This window comes from Neovison vison, chromosome 11, assembly GCF_020171115.1.
Source record: "Neovison vison isolate M4711 chromosome 11, ASM_NN_V1, whole genome shotgun sequence".
Lineage (NCBI taxonomy): Eukaryota > Metazoa > Chordata > Mammalia > Carnivora > Mustelidae > Neogale > Neogale vison.
In genome coordinates this window covers 207,605,104-207,618,724 of record NC_058101.1, presented here as the reverse complement: position 1 = coordinate 207,618,724, position 13,621 = coordinate 207,605,104, and positions in this window count along the sequence as shown.

The window sequence follows — 13,621 nt, the reverse complement described above, 5'->3', positions numbered from 1 at the left end:
GAGGTCGACCATCTGCCACTGGGCCATGTGGCATAGCAGCCGGGACTCTGTCCGGCGTGTGCCCTGTGTTTTCCCTCTCCCGGCTCGCTGAGAGCCGCCTTCTTGTTCGTGAGCTCGCCTCCTCCTTGTCCTGTTGGCCTCACGACCCGCAGGAGCCTGGGAAGGGCCTGATGGGAGGAAGCACGGAGAGACCACAGCCCAGCAGTGGAGGCTGAAAGCTCCCGACCCGCGTCGCTCGGGGGGGCCATCCGCAGGCTGAGCAGGAGCCTGGTGCTGGGAGCACAGGGCAAGCCTGGACCAGGCTGAGGTCCCTGCAGGATGGACATGGGCTGCAGGTTCCTACTGCCACATCACCGCGGGGGAACACCGTGGGCATGGAGGAGGGCCTCGCTGAGGGTGTAGGGGAGGCCAGAAGGCTTCTCCTCTCGCTCCTGGGTTCCGGGCGGAGGCCCTGAAGGTTCACCCACGGAGGACGGAGTATCACGCAGGAAGAACGCAGTCTGTTAGCCGGTGGACCGCCCACCCTCGTACAAGCAGCTCCAGGGCTTTGCAACCCGCGCTCACACTCCTCTGGGCGAAGGAGAAACAACTGCAGCCAGGTGACAGCCCAGACGAACAGTTCGGAGGCCTTCAGGGCGCCACCAGAGACGGCCGACACTGGGGAGCGAATGAGGTTGAGTACTCGGGACCGGTGTGCCCGCCTAGGGTGGCCAGAGCCTAGCTCTGCCCTCCTCTTGCTGGTCTGTGAGTGGGGGACGCCTTTACAGAAGGGACTGATGTCTTGGCTTCGGGCAAATGGGGCGGGGGCAGAGAGCTGCTCTTCCTCACCGGTCTTCAGCTCAAAATCCCCGACACGGCCACGTGGCCAGTGTTGACGTGGGTGCTGTGGCCTCTATAAAGGGCCCTCTGGCTCCCTCTAGGGCCGGCCGGCTGGGGGACGGGGTGCCGGGGCTGCCGGGAGTGGGCCTGGGAGGAGCGGGCCGGCCACTGGGAGCAAACACTGCGGAGCAGGTGGGGGCATGGCTGGCGGTGGCTCTCCTGGAAGTGACGTCCGCTTTGTCTAGAGTTCCCTGCAGGCTTCTGCACAAGCCCAGCGGACTGCAGGCAAGAGACAGAAACATCAGCTCTTCCGGAAGGCCAGGGCCGAGGGCCGCGTCCTGGAAGAGCAGGGCCCTTGTGCAGCGAGATATTTCCTCAGAGCTGTGAGTGACGAACCAAAGCCCCGACGCGTCCCTTCCCTGGAAGAGGGGCAGGAGGGGCGGCAGCAGGCTTGAACCCTTTCCTGGAGCAAAGCCAGGCTCTGCGCCTGTTTGTAGAAAGAGCTACCGTGTCCTTTGCCCATTTGTTCAGTACGTCGGTTGTTGGTTGGTTTACCGCACATTTTCGTGACTCACTTCGAGGTTGTGTGAGGTTTGCAACCCGGGTCTGTTCAGGCCGCTTGGACTCTGCAGGCCTGGGCAGTGTCTGGGGATGGAGCCGCCTCTTACCCAAGCCCCAGACCGTAAGGTATACCTGCCTGACCTCGAGGGACCACGCAGACCGTGTCCCGCGCCGTGACCGCGTGGGGAGTGGACGTTGCTGTGCGCTGGTGCCCTCCCCCGCTGTCCCGGAGATGCCCTTGTGGCCGGGACCCAAGCACGGTCACGCCACACCTGGGGCCGTGTCTTTCCCTAGTGCCCACTCTGTAGAGACGGGTCCCCGTGTTCTCCATGAGGCTGCTGCTCGCTCTCTTCTGAGCCCGTGTCCCCGTGGCCAGGGAAGGTGGGACAGCCTGCACCTCACGGTCTGTGTAAACCCGCTGACGCCGGGCGCCTGTGGGCGCTCTGTCTCTGGAGCGCGGCCCGGATTGCTCCCGCTGTGGCTGATGGTTTCCCAGACCCGCCGCGCACCCTCCTTCCCTGCCCTGCCTCCCTCCCCATCCCTCCTAGAGACGGTGTGATGTCACCGCCGTGGGGATGGGCGAGGTGCGCGCTCTCTGCCTCTCTTTCTGGGTGTCTGTCTCTCTGTCTCTCTTGCCCCATATGGACTCGTGGAGTTTCCTTGGGCCCACGGGAGTCCCTTCAAGACAGCCTCGGTGTCCTCCTGGCGTGCTGCATCTTTGAGCGCGTCCCTGCTCTCCGAAAGCTCAGCTGTGCGGGCGAATCTCATGCTTTCCGTGCCCCGGAGCCGGGACCAGCCATTTCTCCGGGGAGCGAAGGGGTGATTTTTTAAAATACAGATCTCAGAACCAGAACCAGTATTTTTCAAACCTTCTTCCCCACAGGCCCCCACCCAATGTGCTGCATAGTGTCAGGTGGGCTTGGGGTCCCTTCACCCCCAGAAACCTGCGCCGTTCCTGGCACGCATAAAGTGCTGACTGAAAGAAGCCAGCATGTCCGTTTTCTTTCTGCCCCTAGACTGACAGCCTGAGCTGAATTTCAGCCCAAAATAGTGTGCACGGGCTCGCAGTGTCTAATTTGACTTCACTGAAATACCAGTTTTGTGTGAATCCGCCCACTGGGAAGAAAAGAGACCGAGGCAGGGAGGTGCGGCCCCGAAGCCGTGTGTTCTTCGGCCGGAGCACCGAGGGTTCAGAGCATCAATACTCGGGTGTTCCATTCGGCTCAAATTACTTCCCTCTGTTTTTCCACCGTTTTTAAGCCGCCCTGAAGCTGGGATCCCGGATCTATTTCTAAGCTCCCCCTGCAGGAGATGCCACTTGTCTGCTTGCATAAGGCCTCCTGGTGTTTTAATTTGGGACCCTCTCATCACGAAGAAGCATATTTTCAGTCTCTGCATCTTGGCCTCCCCCTCTTGCTTCATCAAGTGAGACGCGATCACAGCCACCCCCGAGCTCCACCGCCACCGTGGGGCCATGCGGCAGAGACTGTCCTCTGCGTCGGCGGCACAGCGCACGGTCCCCATGCACCCAGCCCCTTGCGGGTTTCCAGTCACTGCTAGTAAAACAGCAGCCGCCACCAGCGTTGCTCAGGGCTGCCAGCCCTGTCCGTCCACGCAGGCTCCTGAATCCCGCACCCTACGGAATCTGTTCCTCGTGCCCTGGGGGCTGGACGTCCAAGCTCCAGGTGCCAGCTCGGGCCCTCACTTGGCAGAGAAGGGCCCTGGGTCGTCCTCCTTGTGCCATCATCCCGATCACCCCGAGACCTCACAGACCACTCTCCTCTCCTCCCCGACCCTGGTGCGCGTGGTCCCGTGGGGGGTTAGGGCCCCACCTGCGAAGAGACTCGGTGCACAGCACTAAGCAGCCCTCGGAAAATACTTCATCCTTCCCAGAGCACCTGTGCAGCCTCGGCCTTCGTGACGCCTGCTTTGTAGACCTGTGGACCGACAGGTGGACAGACCTAGGGGCGGCAGAAGCTGGAAGGTTCAGCCAGGAGGTGGCAGGGCCCTCTGACGTTTTATCCCGCATCCCGCCTTCCTCAGGCTGTCGTCCTGAGAGCATCTGAGCTCTGAGGTTCTTTGGGCAGTGGATGCCCAGCTCAGGCCGGGCAGCTCTGTGGCTGTGTCTGGGCCGGGCTGGCACCAGGGAGCCCGGCTTCTGGGTGTCTGCTCCCCGACCCGCGCCAGCAGCCCTTAAGGAAAGTGTCTGGAACAGATGCTGAACTTGGAGGGACAGGCACAACTTTGCAGTCATCCTCAGATGGCCCTAGAAGCCACACCTGCGGTCAGACCTCAGGCCCAAGGCAAGAAGGACGCCAGCTTTCCCTGATGTGTCCTTGGACCAGGATGTGGCCCCGACATTTGGAGCTGAGGTTGAGCGCCAGGAGCCACGCCCCCAAGGAGACAGTTCTCTTGTTCTTCTGAACAAGACAGCTGGGCCCGGCGTCCCCTGCAGAGCTGGCAGGACAAGCGATGCCGAGGTCCCACTGCCCACACTCTCCCATGCAGGTGCGGCCCCGTCTCACGTGTGTGGGTGCCATAGGGCTTAGCATTTTCCTAGGGGTCGTAGAACATCGCAGGGATGGATGGGCAGGGTGCCCTGGTGGGCGACCCCCACAAAGCACAGCCCACACAAGGACGCCCTCGTGGGCACCACCTTGAAGGCCATGAGCTTGCGCCTCGGGATCTGGACAGAGAGACAACCTCCCGTGATCCGGGCGTGTTAGTGGGGCTCCTTGAGTCTTCAGCAAGCACATCCACCATGCTTGCTAATTTGTAGCTTGGGGGTTTTGCTAAAAAACACTTTTCCATTTCCAGAGCTCAAAGACCTGCACTTTCTTCTCTTTATGATTTTACCTGCCGCGTCGAGTGTTTAATCCAGTGTAAGTTCAGGTCTGATGATGAAATTAAGGATCAGGCTTTGTTGTTTTCTCCATGTAATGAACAAGTTTCTCAGTCTCCAGCTTTAAAAAAATCTGTCCTTTTCTGGGGGAGATTGTGGTATGTCATCCTTATTAAGTGTCGGGCGTCCCATATGACTGTGGGTCCATTTTTTTTCCTATTTTGTTGTATTGATCTATCTGGTCCTGTACAAGCACGCAGCCTTTATTAGTTAGGCCTTCTAGTACGTTCCATTGAGAGGGAAGGAGAGTCCCCTTTTGCTTTAAATTTTAAAACTGACTTTGCTATTCATGTAATTTCATTTTTCATGTAAATTTCAAATGATATTTTTGAGTTTACCTAAAATTCCAGCTGGGGATTTTATTTGCATCGCAAAGAATACGTTTGAATGGAGTTGACATCCTTATGATGTTATGTCACATCCAAAGATATGTATCTGTCCATTTGTCCAGATCTCCTCTTCTGTGCTTCAGTAGAGCTGGACAGACTCCCTAAAAGTCTGGTGCATTCTTCCTTAGGTTAATTCTTGATTCCTCATCCATTACATATTCATTCCTTTAACACATGCTCACTGAGTGCTATCAGAGTCCTTAGCACTAGGGACAGTAATGAAGAAAACAGCCCAGGTCCCAGCCCTGTCAGGGATAAGATTCCATAGGAAAATATGGAATATAAGGCATATTCTATAGATTTATGAGGATGATTCCTTTCTTATTTACTATATGTTTATCTTTTACTATGTTTCTATAATATTTTACTACAAGAGCATGTGAATACATTTCCTTTTTTGCTGTAATGTTTCTAATTGACTATTGATGATGTAGAAGAGTGAAGCTGATTTGTAAGCTGATCTTGATCTGGCAACCCTGATGAACTTCCTATTAGTTCTAAAGGTGCATCTAAAGGTACAACTCTAGGGGCACCGGGTGGCTCAGTTGGTTAAATGACTGCCTTCAGCTCAGGTCATGATCCTGGAGTCCTGGGATCGAGTCCCGCATTGGGCTCCCTGCTAGGCGGGGGTCTGCTTCTCCCCCTGACCTTCCCCCTCTCAAGCTTGTGCTCTTTCATTCTCTCTCTCAAATAAATAAATAAAAGTACGTCAATTCTATTGCAGATTCTATGTAGAGGAGCTAATCAACTATAAACAATAACACTTTATCTCCTTCCATCTTTAATATTATTATTTTATTTTCATGCCTATACCTTTGGCCAGGATATCAAATGTTCTATTAAGCAGTAGCAATGATGCCAGGGATCCTTATCTTGTTCCTGATTTTAGATGAATTATATAAAAGTTGTCTATCAATTGTGATGTGCCTATTACTGGTTTTGATACATTCCCTTTTTCAAGGTAGCAGGTGTCCTTCTATTATTTGTTTCCTGAGACTTTCAGAGAAGGGTTAGAGGTCACTATGGGAATTTTCGGCATTTATCTAGATTATGACTTGATTATTCCCCTTAAACCCATTGTGTGCTATGGTTGTTTAAGAAAAGTTGTCGCAATTGTTTGACAATCTTCCCTCTGAGAAGGAGAAGCTTTGTTCCCTCCCCTGGAATCTGGGAAGATGTGATTTCTTGGACCAAAGGGCATAGTGGAATGCCTCCACCGTGGAGTGATGTTGGGTAACTCTCCAAGGCAGGTCAGTAAGTCCACTCCTTCCCTGGGTTTTTCCATCGGGGGGAAGCTAGCCGCTCTGTTTGGAGGTCCGAGAGTACCAGGCTCGAGAGACCAATGCCAACACTGTGTCAAGCCCCCAGCCATCAGTCAGCATTGACTGCCAGCCACAAGACTGAGCTATCTTAAAAGTCTGTGTGGTTGGGGCTTGAGACGGCACCACAAAAGACACCCAATCAGAATTGTCCAATCTCCCCAGATTTCTGGCCCATAAAATCCTGAGCAGTGCAAGCCACCAGGCGTGGGCCTAGTTTGTTATGCACCAGTAATAACTGGAACGTATGGGTAATTTATCAATAGATTTTCTAGCATTCATGAATCCTTGCATTCACAGGACGAACCCTACTTGATCATAGTGAGGAATTTCCTTGTGTCTCAGGGACTTGGATAACTCTGCTGATTGGGGACCTTCACATTCACGTTCACAAATAAGGTGGACCGTACTTCCCTTGCTGTCTGATTTGGGACAATGTGTCACACAGCTCTCCTTCAATAGCATGTCAGACCCACAGTGGCTTCACAGAACGGCCATCCTTCCTCGGCTGCTCCCATGACAACCTAGTACGATGGGGACCTCACCCCAGCCAGGACCCTCCATGTGCTCAGGTCTCGCCATGAGCATGAACACCTGCATGCGGTCGGATATCTTTCCTGCCCGACTTTCCCCTCACTCTCCTGCTGTAGCTGTTAGACGGACTTTATCTGAAGCTCTCTCTGGCCACCCCTGCTCTTTCCCCCTTGTCTGGTGTTGAGTTGTGTCCCCCAGTAATCCATGTCCAAGCCTCAGAATGTGACACTTGGAAATAGGGTCATTGCATATGTGATTGGTTAAGCTGAGGTAAGGTCATACTGGAGGAAGGTGGGTCCCTAACCAGGTAAGACTGATGTCCTTGTAAGAAGGGGAAATCTGGACACTGACATGTACACAGGGAGAGCGCCACGTGAAGACAGATGCAAAAGATGGGGTCATACATCTCCAAACCGAGGCACACTAAGATTTCCACCAACTGCCAGATGCTGGAGAGCAAACTAACACACTTTCCTCCTAAACTAACACAGACTCCTCTGTCTGGTCGCTTATGTCTCTAACCCCTTTTAGGTGTCTGCTTTCTGAGAACCTACACAGACACAGTGACTTTTTAAAATTTTTTTATTGGAATTCTAGTTAGTTAACATATAGTGTAGTATTGGTACTTCATATAGTGTAGTATTGTACACATATAGTGTAGTATTTCAGGAGTAGAGATCATGGCTTCATCATTTACATACAAAACCCCATGCTCATTCCATCACATGCCCTCCTTAATGTCCATCCCCCAGTTATCCCATCCCCCCACTTGCCTCCCTCTCTGTTTTCTTCTTATTTTCCCCCCTTCCCCATGTTCATCTGTTTTGTTTCTTAAATCCCACATAGGAGTGAAATTATATGGTATTTGTGTTTCTCTGATTGACTTATTTCACTCAGCATAATCTCCTCCAGTTCCGTCCATGTCGGTGCAAATGGGGGGTGTTCACCTTTCCTGAGGGCGGAGTCATACTCCATTGCGTATATGGACCACATCTTCATTATCCATTCATCTGCTGGTGGACATCAGGTTCTTTCCATAGTTTGGTTCTTGTGGACGTTGCTGCTATTAACATTCGGGTGCACGTGCCCCTTCGGATCACTACGTTTGTATCTTTAGGGTAAATACCCAGTAGTGCCATGCTGGGTCATAGGGTAGTTCTATTTTCAACTTTTTGAGGAACCTCCATGCTGTTTTCCAGAGCAGCTGCAGCAGCTTGCATTCCCACCAACAGTGTAGGAGGGTTCCCCTTTCTCCGCATCCTCGCCAGCATCTGATGTTTCCTGACTTGTTAATTTTGGCCATTCTGACTGGTGTGAGGTGGGATCTCACTGTGGTTTTGATTTGTACTTCCCTGATGCCGAGTGACGTGGAGCACTTTCTCATGAGACACGATGACTGAAAGGCACACCAGGAGTTTACATTACATTAGAGTGAGCAGATAATCATGGGATTGCCTGCAGAGCATCTCCACAGAAAAGGTTTAAGAGACACTGAAAACAAAACTAAAGGTGATTTCGGATGACCTCTCATGAGTCTTGCTGATCTAGTGCACTACAAGGGAACAATGTTAGGGGCAGGAATTGTTTTTGTATCACCAAGCCAAAGAAAGACTGAATTGTGATTCCCATCAAAGAAGTAACTTGAGCTGGGTTTTTGCTGTATAGGTAAAACTGTGGTATATTCAACCTGGCTGCTTGTATCAGGGTTCTCCAGAGAAGCAGGACCCAAAAGGGAGATATGAAAAAAAAATTATTATAAGGAAGGGGCTCACACTGTTAGCCCAGCAAGTGCAAAGTCTACAGAGTAGGTGGGCAGGTTAGATCCCAGGAGACCCTGTGTTCCAGTCCAAGTCTCAAGGCCACATCTGGAGAACTATCTTTTGCTCAGAGGAAGACGGCCTTTTTGTGCTAGACGGGCCTTCAACTGATTGGGCGAGGCCCACCACACTAGGGAGGGCAATTTGCTTACTCAAAATCGAGTGATGTAAATGTTACCCTCACCCAAAAACCACGCTCACAGAATAGCATTTCATTTAATATCCGAGCACATTCACACATAAGACTTGCCATCATGCTGCGTATCTGAAGAATTATAGAGACTTTAGCTTCCATGCAGTGTGGACAACAGGAAGCAGCACACAGAAACATGTTGTGTGGTGTTGGCAGTTCAGAGACAGAGCCACAAGGAGGCACAAGCCATGGGGGGGAAACAGGAAGGGGGAGGGAGGGGAGGGAGCCAGACGTTCTCCAAGGTGGGGGACACCCTGGTGCACGTGGCTTCAGCTATCACCTGTGCAGAGCTGGCTCTCCCAGTGAGGGCGGTGGGAGCGCTGTGTGCTGGTCGCTGTTGGGGGGAGGGAGAGACCATGACCAGCGCCATGTGCCCTGGGTGCAATCCGGCCCAGCCACCCTGTGAAGACTGGAGTAACTCCTGAGAAGGAAGTCCGTGTTTAGGGGCCTCCTGTGATTTTGCCATGCAGCATTTTCCAGAGGAACAGCTGGAATTGGGGCCCGGAGGCTGAGGAGTCAGTGTCCTCGGCCACACTGTTGATGATGAGCCCGAGACAGTGGAAAACCTCATTTGCATCTCAGGACCCCGCCTTCCACCATAACCTAAAAACCTTGCTCCGGGGCTTCTCCCTGAGGGTGGCTTTGCAGGCTGGTATGTCCTGGACGCATAGGCTGAGGTCGCTCCCCCATGCTGGTGGGATCAACACAGGGGGCAGCCACACTGTGCGCCGGTGCCTTCTGAGCCCACGGGTGCCTGTGTGCGTCTCCCTCTGCCTCTCTGTCCTCAGTCACAAAACCACTCTGTGCGTCCGCATTTGGCCCAGGGTGGTGACATGGGGTTCACCCGCATTTTCGTGGCCCTGAAGCCACAGCAAAGGTGACACACTCACCCTGGAAAGCAGAGGAGAAGTGACGCCCCCAAGAATTATGGGCGCCACGCAGAACACGGCATTGGACAGTTGACAGTGGACATTACTGTTGCGGATGAATATCGCATTTATGACAGCCCAGTGGACGTGTTTTAAAATCCTTGTAGATATTGGAGGCTGATGGGGAATCCTTGTGACTCTGGCGGCCGGTGCACAAGGACGCTGCTGGGGTTGGGGACCACAGGAAGGAAGACGCCACTTCCAAGCTCATTGTTAAAGGGAGTTAATGTTTCAAGTTAACGTGTTCCGTGTTTGACGTGCAGGTGATCTTCACGTTAAAGATGTTGGGATAAATCCTGTCCATGCGCCTGTCTCACAAGCAAGTCGAGGGACTCTTCTACCGTGGCTGCACAGTTTGGGGAAACGGCAGTATCTGCCGTGAGGATGGGGGTGTTTTCTGCAGCTGAGAGACATGGGCATCCTGACCTCAAAGCCGCTTGTCCACGAGGAGTCCTTGGTAGGACACGCACTTTTCCGCTCGGTCTTCGGCAGGAATCCGTCAGAACGGCGCTTCCGGTCCTCCTGCAGGTACACGGCATCCAGATGTGTGGCCTGGCATCGGTTCAAGGTCAGGACACGTGAGCCAGAGGCCTGGCACCCGTGGACTCTGGGCTTCACCAAGACCACAGAGTGCAGCCCCCCGTGGTAACCGCCTGTGCTGTGGCCTCGGCCGTGGGCATTAGGGCTTGTCTGGGTGGACATGGTGGCATCACTAGAGGTGGGGCATTCTGACCCAGGACATGTGTGACCCCACCCTGTGCGGTCATCATGGACACAGACGTCCCTCTGAGTCACAGTGCGGGGGCCTCAGTGTGCGTGCCGGGCTGCTCAGGCGCCAGCCTCTGCTTCCTCGCTGGGGACCAGAGTCACAGCAGCGCGGACAGGAGGGTGCTCAGGAGTGGTCAGGGTGGTCAGCGAGACAAGCTCCATGGTGCCCAAGTTCAGCTTCTGGGCTGGGCTTTCCAGTGGGAGAGTCTTGTGTCCCCAGAGGCCGGCTCGCACCTGCACTTCCTGCACGGCCGGGGGCCCGGGCCCGCCATGTTCCGGGCAAGCACGTTACCACTAGGAGCACGCGGAAGAGGCTCTGCCCCGCCGTGTCTCCTGGGGCAGGAGGCTGCTGGGGCTGGCCCTTCGAGGAAGAGAGGGGTCGGGGCGGCAGGCAGCATCTCGCCCCCCGGGGACAGGAGGGGGACAGGGCTGGGAATGGAGCGAGACAATGGAAATGCACCTGCCTGGGACTATACATCAGTCACTCAGGTGATGTATCTTTTTTTTTTTCTTTTTTTTTTTCATTTATTATTTTTTAAAATTTATTTATTTTCAGCACAACAGTATCATTATTTTTTCACCGCACCCAGTGCTCCATGCAATCCGTGCCCTCTATAATACCCACCACCTGGTACCCTGACCTCCCATCCCCCGCCACTTCAAACCCCTCAGATTGTTTTTCAGAGTCCATAGTCTCTCATGGTTCACCTCCCCTTCCAATTTCCCCCAACTCCCTTCTCCTCTATAACTCCCCTCGTCCTCCATGCTATTTGTTATGCTCCACAAATAAGTGAAACCATAGGATAATTGACTCTCTCTGCTTGACTTATTTCACTCAGCATAATCTCTTCCAGTCCCGTCCATGTTGCTACAAAAGTTGGGTATTCGTCCTTTCTGATGGAGGCATAATACTCCATAGTGTATATGGACCACATCTTCCTTATCCATTCATCCGTTGAAGGGCATCTTGGTTCTTTCCATAGTTTGGCGACCGTGGCCATTGCTGCTATAAACATTGGGGTACAGATGGCCCTTCTTTTCACGACATCTGTGTCTTTGGGGTAAATACCCAGGAGTGCAATGGCAGGGTCATAGGGAAGTTCTATTTTTAATTTCTTGAGGAATCTCCACACTGTTCTCCAAAGAGGCTGCACCAACTTGCATTCCCACCAACAGTGTAAGAGGGTTCCCCTTTCTCCACATCCCCTCCAACACATGTTCTTTCCTGTTTTGTTACTTTTGGCCATTCTAACTGGTGTAAGGTGATATCTCAATGCGGTTTTAATTTGGATCTCCCTGAGGGCTAGTGATGATAGACATTTTTTCATGTATCTATGAAAGACCCACAGCAAATATCATCCTCAATGGGAAAAAGCTTGCAGCCTTCCCATTGAGATCAGGAACAAGACAAGGATGCCCACTTCACCACTCTTGTTCAACATAGTATTAGAAGTCCTAGCAACAGCAATCAGACAACAAAGAGAAATAAAACGTATCCAAATTGGTAATGAAGAAGTCAAACTCTCTCTCTTCGCAGATGACATGATTCTTTATATGGAAAACCCAAAAGACTCCACCCTCAAACTACTAGAACTCATACAGCAATTCAGCAACGTGGCAGGATACAAAGTCAATGTGCAGAAATCAGTGGCTTTCTTATACACTAACAATGAAAATACAGAAAGGGAAATTAGAGAATCGATTCCATTTACTATAGCAACAAGAACCATAAGATACCTGGGAATAAACCCAACTAAAGAGGTAAAGGATCTGTACTTGAGGAACTACAGAACACTCATGAAAGAAATTGAAGAAGACACAAAAAGATGGAAGACCATTCCATGCTCTTGGATCGGAAGAATAAACATTGTTAAAATGTCTATACTGCCTAGAGCAATCTGTACTTTCAATGCCATTCCGATCAAAATTCCACTGGCATTCTTCAAAGAGCTGGAGCAAATAATCCAAAAATTTGTATGGAATCAGAAGAGACCCCGAATCGCTAAGGAAATGTTGAAAAACAAAAATAAAGCTGGCGGCATCACATTACCTGATTTCAAGCTTTACTACAAAGCTGTGATCACCAAGACAGCATGGTACTGGCATAAAAACAGACACATAGGTCAGTGGAACAGAGTAGAGAGCCCAGATATGGACCCTCAACTCTATGGTCAATTAATCTTTGACAAAACAGGAAAAAATATACAGTGGAAAAAAGACAGTCTCTTCAATAAATGGTGCTGGGAAAACTGGACAGCTATATGTAGAAGAATGAAACTCGACCATTCTCTTACACCGTACACAAAGATCAACTCAAAATGGATAAAAGACCTCAACGTGAGACAGGAATCCATCAGAATCCTAGAGGAGAACATAGGCAGAAATCTCTTCGATATCAGCCACAGCAACTTCTTCCAAGATATGTCTCCAAAGGCAAAGGAAACAAAAGCGAAAATAAACCTCTGGGACTTCATCAAAATCAAAAGCTTCTGCACAGCAAAGGAAACAAAGGATTTTTTAAAATCCGCACGCGCACACACCTTCTTTGTCTGCGTCCTCCACGAGTGCCATCGTCTACGCGAGCTCTCTTGCCGCAGAAACCAGGTCTCTGTGGAATTACAAGCTCAGACTGCACACCCTTCTCCCTGTATGAGAAAATGCCCCGAGGTCCTGGGACACACTTCGTGGAGGCCCCGGAAGGAGCAGTCTGGTGCTCGAGGCGACAGCAAGTGTCCTCGTCACGGCTCAGGGACCACGCGTGTCCCAGGAAGCAGGTGCCGACACGGACGGCTCGTCTGAGGCCAGCGCCTACCTCTCCGTGAGCAAGTGGGGTTGGGGTGGGGCCCGTCGACTGTGTGTCCCCCCCAGCCTTCGTGTGCAGCGCAGGCCTCCAGCACAGGACGCGTGAACGTTGAGGCAGCCAGAGGGAAGGGGGATTAGGGCCTCGTAGTGACAGAGGCCATGTCTTTGCCTCAAAGGAAGCCAGTGTTAGGGGTGGTGTCCCGGCTTCCCGCACGTGTGGCTCTTGTTCGATGTGCTGGGAAGTGGGCACAGGACGGAGGTCAACAGTGTGAGGTTCGTGGGTGTCGGGTCACTTTTAGCTGGAAGCAAGCCTTGCCAAAGTTAATACATACACACAGACCTACTTGGAACCCTTGAGACCCACTTCTGGGGGGACAGAGATGTTTCGACAGACTGGTGGTAGCCTGTGTCACGGAACACGTCGGGCCAGATGTGTTCCTACAGAGCTCTCTGGTGCCCGCGGCCTCTCAGGGCTCCCGGCGCTCCCTGAGCTCCCCTTTCCCATGCAGAGCTTCCACTCCTCGGCCTGCCTTTGGGTTTCTGCCCAACTAGGTGAGCCTGGCCGCCCCCTGCTCCAGCAGACTCTGA